Below are 9,253 nucleotides of genomic sequence, written 5' to 3' on the forward strand. Positions count from 1 at the left end.
ACAGGTGAGCGCTAATGTGGATTTGGACTGAGTTAGTTACTGTAAGGAAGGCAAGAAATAATCAGATTCTGTGTATATTTATAAGGTAAACAAAGTCAATAGAGTCGATATTTTTTGATAGACAGAAGACCGCACTATGGGGCAAAATTGCAGCAGGGGGATTAAAGCAGTAGTTCATGGATACATGAGTTGTGTTTTAAATGTCCAAAATCCATCCTCAGAGGTGTTGAATGTGTAGTTTGATTTAAGATTCTGAAGTGTATGAGAAGAAAATGGGCTAAAAGTGAAATTTTGAGGGTCATTGGCATTTAGATGGTATTTAAAGTCTGAAGACTAGATGAAATCACCAAGAAAATGACTACCTGAGAAAGAGGCACTCCCAGGGATGCTATTCAAAACACCTAACAACTGGTATGCACGGAGGATTAACCAAACTGAACAGAGCCTGACCACAATGCTGGGTCAGTGTCTTCAAAGCCTCTGGCTAGGCCAGATATTTATTCTTTATTTTTGTTGTGGGGGCAGGGATGTAAAGCCATCAGGGTAGGTCAGGGACCCAGGGCAAAAGGTAGACATGTCTGGGACTCAGAGGTATTGGCAAAGTACTTGTAATAAATAAAAACGTATTTCAATACTCTAATAAGCAACACAGCTGCATTTATGCCCTGGTACTGAATATTTAAAGGTCAGAGAGATAAGGAGGAAATGACTAAGAAAACTGAGAAAAAAGCAGTCATTGAATGTTATAGACAGAATAATCTTCCCCACCCCAAATATATATACACCTTAGTCCCCGAAAAACATGAACATGTTACCTTCCATGACCAAAGGGAGTTTGTAGATGTGATTAAGTATTGTGAGATGGGGAAATTATCCTGGATTATCTGGGTGGGCCCAGTGTAACTCCCAGGGTCCTTAAAAGTGGAAGAGGGAGACAGAAGAGTTGAGAGGGAAAAGTGACAAATGAAGAATGGATAAAGGTAAACTTGCTGGTTTTGAAAACCGAGAAAGGAGTCCACAGCCAAGGAAGGTAGGTGAGTTCTAAAAGCTGGAAAAGCCAAGGAACTGGAGTCTCTCCTTAGAGCCTGCGGAAAGGAAAGCAGCCCTGTTGAAACCTATTGTCAGCTCAGTCCCAGGTTGGACTTCTGACCCCTACAATTCTAAGACAATAAATTTGTGTGGTTTTAGGCCACTAAGTTTCTGGTATTTTCTTACAGCAGCAATAAGAAAATAATACAGTGAGGCAGGACAAACTCAGTAGAAGGTGATACCTTGGAAACCAAGTGAAGCAATTTTCTTAAAAAATGAGGGCATGAGCAATAGGCCCAAATGTGGCTAATAGGTCAAGATGAAGTGAAAACAACTAAATGTTGAATTTAGCAACAAGAAGATTAAAGTCTCTCTCGAATATCACCTCTGGGGAGTGAGGACTGGAGGAACTGCTTTCCTGAATATTCTACCTATTATAGCAACGTTCACCTCTCTGCATCTTTTCATATTGCTTCAATTCTATAGCACCTGACAACGCTCTCACTAATCCTTTGTCTATGTGCCTACTGTGCATCTCCATGGGTAGGATGTGTAGTTCCACAGGGGCAGGAACATTGATTTTTTTTGTTCATTTCCTCCATCTCCAGCAATTGGAACAGTAGCTGGACAAAGTAGGAAATCCGTTTATCTATCATCTATTTATGTGAAACAAAAGAATGGATGTCTTTATTTTATATTTCTAATAATTCTAATTGGAACTGTTCTAAATTGTTGTATATAGGTAGAGATTGACCAGATGCTTACCAATCCTGTTCCCATTTCTTTTGATGTTTGACTAGCTTTACAGGATGGCGGCTTGGACAACAGAATGTGGGTAAATAACAGTATTCACCTTAAGGTTCATAAAAAATTCTGTGAGATACTTCTCACTCTCTTCCTGCTCAGTGTATGGCTAAGTTCTATGAAGACACCTCACAAAATGGTGATACATCAAGAAGAAATGAGCCAAGACCCCTTATTCAGCACATTCCAAGCCACCACTCTATACCCACCTGCCTGTCCAGACTTTGGTATGATGAGAAATATCCTTTGTTGTTTAAGTCACTGAGATTTGGGGGTTATTTGATATTGTAGCATTGACTAAAGAGTGTACTTCCTTTCTTTGGATTTGAATCTTCTTGCTTATATCTTTAGTCATTGTAAGTAAATACATGCTATATTACTTACAGATTATTTTTCTATTATCTTACATTTGTAATACTTGATTCTCTTGTTGTGACTTCTGCCTATCTTTTGTGTATTCTTTGATTATGTGCTTATGCCTATCAGGGTTTTCTCCTCCTCCAGTCCCCTTCCCCTGAGGCAACCCTGTGTTGAGAGAATATACTTTCAACATTATATTGAGTTTTATTCTGTGAGAAACCCCAATGAATATAGCTAGATCTCAAACCTGGGAAAAGAGTTTTTCCATTTCTCCAGAAAGACTTTTTTTCAGCCCAACATCAGGCAGAGAAAAATGGTAGCTTTCTTATAATCTTCCTGAGCTTAGGTGGATTTTTCTCATTCACCTTTTTAAAGAGAATTAAACTCTTGGAAAACCAAGTCATTATCTAAGGTTGGAGCACTTCCTTTCCTCATTTGCACTCAAGGCCTTGTCCCATATATGTTAAAACAAAAGATTACAGTTTTATAAGACTTACAAGACTTCCCTCAGAACCATGACACTCTGATCCACAATCCTCTCCTTATTTCTGAATCCTGACAATTTTTATTCTTTTTTTTTTGCCTTAAGAGACAGAGTCTCACTATGTTCCCCAGGCCGGCCTTGAATTCCTGGGTTAGAGCGATCTTACTACCTCAATCTCTCAAGTAGCTAAGAGTACAGGTGTGTGCCCACCATGCCTGGCTTTTATTCTTTATACAGACATTTATAGGTATTATCATTCTTTTAAAATCTCAATTCACCATCTTGCTGGAAAAGAAAATTTGAGAATTTGTACATCGTTAAAGAGTGTTCCTAAGTAGCATGTAAGAGTATAAAAGAGGTAAGGATGACTAGAATAGTTTTCAGGGAAAAATGAAGCCTTTTTCATATTATTAATAGAAAAATCAAGGCATAAATCAGCACATTATAATATTTGTTTTATTGAGCATTGGTACAAGCCCACAGATAAAAAAAATGCTGATTTTGTGTACATCAAAACCACGATAAAATTACCTCATTCAAGAAGCTCAAAATCTTAAAATCTATTTTTTAAAAGGAAGGTATAACTTTAAAAATAAGGCTCTGCTAAGATTGTTTTTCTTCCCTGTTCATTCTGTCAAGTGTAAGTAAATGTTCTAGCTCCCGCCCTTAAGCTATTAAGCTTTATCTCTAATTGGCCTACTTTCCTTGTAACGCATAAAATCTATTTCCATCTATATTCAATATTACTTTAAAAGAGTCTCATTAGCAGTGTCTTATACCAGCCCGATAGATCATTTATAGTGCTACACATGCGATATAAACAATGCTCAAATGCAGCTCAAGGTCAAATATAAGAGAGATTTAAAATGAACCTCTAAAATGTTGCTTTGAAACTCTCAGCACAATATGGCTTTGAAGTTCACTAGCAGAACGTACCTACTGCTCTAGCATAGTTGGGATCCTTTAAGTATTCAAAGCACCTTATTCCTGTCCTCATCAATTATGAAAGCAAGATAATTTTTAAACACAAAAGTGATGCAGGAAGAATTAGGAACTGGTAATACTGGGAAGTAAATGTTCCCAAATTTTAGAAAATTTAAACCTGCAACACTGAAAAATCAGAGTGATTCGCAGAGACACTTTATTCACATAGCAACATACCCGTAGACTAGTAAGTGATTTAATTCATTAAAATTGCAAGTTGTATAAAATATTTCAAAAATAAATATGAAAGTATATGGCCAAAGGCTCCCTCCCCACACAGTGAGTCTAAATATGTTGGAAACATTATTTTTTAAAAAGTTAATAAAAATCAATGAGAAATGTGTATAACATAAAATCTGAATATTCCCAATACTTAATATGGGGTATTCCAAAGGACGCCAGTGTTTGGAGGGAGGAGGCAAGAGGCTGATTCCTAGAGTACAAATATAAAACACGAATGTGCTCCTGGAGAAAAGAGAGCAAGCATAAAGGAAGCAAATGCTCATGGCTGAAAACCATTGAAAAATATCGGTGGACTAATTACAGAAAGAACCTATAGTGGTGTGTTGGGGGCTGAAACAGTGTAACCCACAAGGAGCTACTGGGAAATGGATTTGAGCAGCGGCAGTCAAAGCTTGAAAGTCTGGAAGTCTATGCTGGAAGGGAAGCTATAACTACTTTGTAAATGTCAGGAGACCAGAAATAGGTTTTGTGAAGGAGCAAGTGGCTAGAGTTACTCATAAGTACCTAGCTTCTAAGACTGGCATAACCCCCCCTACAGTTTGTGGTATAACAGGCAATATGTCGCTTGCCCATGGTTCCCTGAGGAAACAGAAAGGCTGGGTGAAAGAAAAAGAATGAGGGTGAGGGCAGCCCTCCACCATCATGGGTGTGGTATCAGGGCTAGTGTTTCCTATACAGTAGAAAAGCCCCCAACTCCCCAGTATTAAGATTTGGGTGGGGATAAGGTGGGGATAGGGTAATATAAAAAGAAATTTTAATTTTTATGGTACATGCACCCACTAATCAGAAAGGACTCTATCCTGGTATTGGAATAGAGTGCTAGAGGCCCTCTGCTTGTCCATTAACTATTTATTAGCTGAGTTATGGGTAGGTCCTGGGGTTCCCAGAGAGAGAGGCCAGAGTTTAAAAGGAGTGGAACATTCTTTCAGAAGCTTAAAAAAGCAGCTATTTGCCAGCTGGTGAGAAAATATTTCAATATTGTAGCAGCTATCCTGTCCTTTTCAGGAGTGCATACCAACTGCATCTCAGCAATGGGTAAGGAGCTGAACATCCTGGAAGCCCATCCAAACTCCATGGCACAGAATAGTATGCATGAGTTTAGAGCATCTACAAAAGATGAACTAAGAAACTGAAATTACAAAGCAAAACAAGAAACTTAAAACTATGAGGTACAGTCAGTAAATATATCAGAAGAAAGAACTCATACCCAAGGAAAGAGAAGTAATATGACAAACTTAAAAAGTCTTTAGAATGAGTGCATTTTGAATTCTCAAGAAGATACAGGATGGGTAGTTTCTACCTTGCAATTAAACAAGGAAAATATTAAAAAAAATAGATATGAAAAAAGAAATCTTAAAAGATTTTAGTAATGAAAATTTCAGATATGAAATAAAGACTTGATAAAATAGCATAAAGAGTACATAAAATACAGCTGAAGTAAGAAGAGAGCTAGTGATTTAGGAGGTAGAATTTTAAAAATCTAGTATTTGCATAGAGAGAAAAAGAGCTATAAAATATAAAATGTACAAGTAAATAGATTGGAAAACTCAAACATATGCTTAACAGGAGATCCAGAAAAACAAAATTGTTAGAATGTTGGGGTGGGGAGTATACTTGAAAACAGGATGGCTGAAAAGTGTTTAGAATTTATAAAAGATGTGTCTTCAGATTGGAAAAAGCCAATCAAGCAATACAGAGGATAAATAGCAGGCTGAGCAGTGGCAATCTGAACCTAGATGTATCAAATGAAAGGGTAGATCAATGATGTAGATGTATTAATTTATGTAGAGAAGTGTCAAAATACCTTAAAATGAAAAACAATCAGATTGACAGCAAGAGTAGACACCAGAAAGTAAGGAAGTGGTATCCTCAAAGCTGAGGTAAAATAACTGTCAATCTTGAAATCAATACCCACATAAATACTTATTCAAAAATGATACAGAAACATTTATCTTAAATGAAATAAAAACATATTAAAACTGAGTTTACCATAACAGACTCTTGTCAAAAAAAAAAAAAAAAAATACTGAAGGATTTATCTCAGAAAGACAGAAAATAACCCCAGAATGAAAGTGTGTGGATATAAGTAGCAATGGTAAGCAAATGAGTCAATATAATATTTTGCTAAAATTTTTAAAAGTATTTCTTGCAAACATAATAGCAATAACTTTATGCTTTAAAAATCTATAATTAAAACTCTAGCAAACAAAAATAAAAGAGATGAGAAAGGGAATTCTAAGGGACACTACCATGCCAGTTTGTTTCTGTTTTTGTTTTCCAGTAATGATACTGAATAACTGTAGACTTTGTAGGAAAGTATTTAAAAATAAACAGACATGTAAAAAAAATAAGGATATTCCAAGAAATAACATGTAAAACTTCCAAACCAAGAAAGAACAGAGAGGGTAAGTCTAATGTTAGGCAAGAACTAATTGTAAACTATCCCATAGGTAGAAGGAAAATTAGGAAAGCAAAAACTTTTAAATTGGGATCAAATCAAGCAATATATCTGAAGAATAAAACATTTTAGAAAAATACAATTACAGAATGAGAAAGGAATCTCACTCAACCAACAGTTCACTTATTTCTAATTAACATTTACTAAACACCTGCTTTGTGACAAGCACTCTGCTGGATGATAGGGTTAGAAACACATAAACATGTACCTCTGCTGTTGAGTTTATTTAGAATGCAAAAAGGTAGACAGATAACTTCAATATAACAAGGTATGTGCAGAGATGAAAGTAGTCCCAGGTGACAGAAATAGGGACATTGTGCCAGTGTTGAGGCAATTAGGAGAAAATTCCCACAAAAAAATAGCATCTGACATGTCTTGAAAGATAACAAGAAATTTTCCAGGTTAAAAAAGGAGAAAGGGCATCAGTAGGAAAAAAAGAACAGCATAAGAGACAGTGCAAAAGCAAGAAACAGCAGAAGAGGTGGAGAGACCTATGAGTTCTTCAGTACCACCTGAGTACAGTATATGGCAGAGAGGAGAAAATTAGGTTGAAAAAAACAGAAGGTAGGCAAACAGCTTCCCCATCAAGGATTCTGCTGAGAAGTTAGAACTTGATTTTCTAGTCAGCATTGACCCCTCAATGTACAGAGATAACATTTTATTCATAGATATATATTATTTTTAACATTTACTCATGGTTTAAAATATGAAGCTTAAGTAACACTGCAGTTTAAATACAACTTTAAAATGAGCACAGTAATGATGATAATTCAGAAAATTTGATTTAAGATAATTTTCATTAGATCTGAAAAATCACACTCTTCCAATCAAAATTCTTGTATGAAGGTGCCCCTGACAAATCATAAAAAATTTTTTTAAATATAATATATAATTGCAATTATATCCAATTTGGGATTTTATTTTGAAGAAAAAAATTGTATCTATACCTACAATGTTTTACTTGTGGATAGATTTAAAAGCTATCCTCTTAATATTTAAAAGCAAAGTATCAAATTTAAAGAATAAGCCTGAGAGATATCACTTCCATCTCAGGGTCACAGAGACTGGATTTACCCTCCCACCTGATATAACAATAAACCTGGACAAAATACATAAAACTGATTTTAAAGACAGGGACATCAAGTGAGGAAGGACAATGATCTTTGAATGATGAGAAACAAATGATGTGAGCCCTCTAATTGCCCCAGCTTATGGCCCTGAGAGAGTTTTCAGGCTGAAATTCAGGGAGAGGTGGCCCAGGCATATCTCTGAAGATTCCTTGAGTAGAGGAGAATACCAGTGTTTGGGGGAGACCAAGGTAGCTAGAGTTTGCAGGACAGTGTACTGAAGTAGAGAAAGCTTCAAAGAGAGAACTCCTGAGATCTTCAGAGAGTCACCCACGAATATTCAACAAAGTACTTATCAGCACATGTGCATGAGGAAGTTACCCAAAGCCAGAGGGAGAAAAATAAATACCCAAAAGAACTGGAGGACTCACACATGGCCACAACTGGTTCTACTGCTACCAGTCCCATGGGAACTGGGAAAAGTAATCAGAAACATCTTGCCTCAGTCAGGGAAAATAATTTGCCCTATATTAAACCTGGTTCTGGTAGCACATAACAAATCTTAAAAGCAAAATTTGAAAGAATCAAGCTATTTCTAAGCAATTAATCTATATTCTAGAACAAAGCTCAAGAATATTTATAGGGTTACAAAATATCACAGTATCTGTCATTCAATCAAATATCACCAGGAATGAGAAGAAACAAGAACATATGACTACTGGAGAGAGAGAAAAAAATTGAATTAGACTCATAACTGACACAGATGTTAAAATTCATAATCACATTAGTATAGTTATTATAGCTGTATTCCATGTTTTCAACATGTTAAGTAGAGACAAGACAAAAGAGTTGATTGGATACCTGAAATGGAAACTAAACTGTCTGAGAGAAGAAATACACAAAGGGTATTAATGATAGATTAGAAATTGAAGAAGACTAATAAATTTAAAAAGGTAAGAAATAATTCAAAAGAAAAAAACAATTGTAAATAAACAGAGCACTGGTGAACTCTGGGACAGCTTCAAGCAGCCTAAAGTAAGTGTAACTGGTATCACAAAAGGAAGGATTAAAGACAGAAAAAATGTATTTGATGAAATTATGGTCTGTATTTTAAAAATTTTGATGAAAACTACAAACCCACAGATTGAAGAATTTCAATGAAACCCAAACTCAAGAAACATGAAGAAAACCATGCCAAGTTACAACATAAGAAAATAACTTAAAAGCAGTGGTAAAAAAGATTTTAAGAGCAGTTAGAGGGGAAAAAAAAACCAAACATTACATGCAAAGGAACAAAGAAATGGAAAAAAGTGAATTTCCCGTTAAAAACAATGCAAGAGAAAAGATAATGGCAACATCTTTAAAGAACTGAAAGAGAAAAATATCTGTCAAGCTACAATTCTACAAGTATTGAGAATGTCTTTTAAAAATAAAAGAGTATAAGCACTTTTTTGACATAAAAAAGCTAAAAGCATTCATCAGGAGAAAATATTAACACAATAAAAAAATAAAGGAAGTCCTTTACGCAGAAGAAAAATGATACCAGGCAGAAATACAGATCTATACAAAGAAATATAGAAAATTAGAAGTAGTAACTACAGGGCTAAATACACAAGTTATTTTATTTTAAAAATATATTTATAGTAGAGATAACTACTTATACAAACAGATAAATAATGTAATATGGAGTTTATAATATATAAAATCAGATGTTTGACAACAATAGCAAAATGTTGGTGGTGATGTATAAGTATACTATTATGTTTTTATATTGTATGTGAATTGATACAATGTCATAAGCAGGTAGAGTCTGTTATGTTCAAA

Source organism: Lemur catta, chromosome 6 (assembly GCF_020740605.2).
Source record: "Lemur catta isolate mLemCat1 chromosome 6, mLemCat1.pri, whole genome shotgun sequence".
Taxonomy (NCBI): domain Eukaryota; kingdom Metazoa; phylum Chordata; class Mammalia; order Primates; family Lemuridae; genus Lemur; species Lemur catta.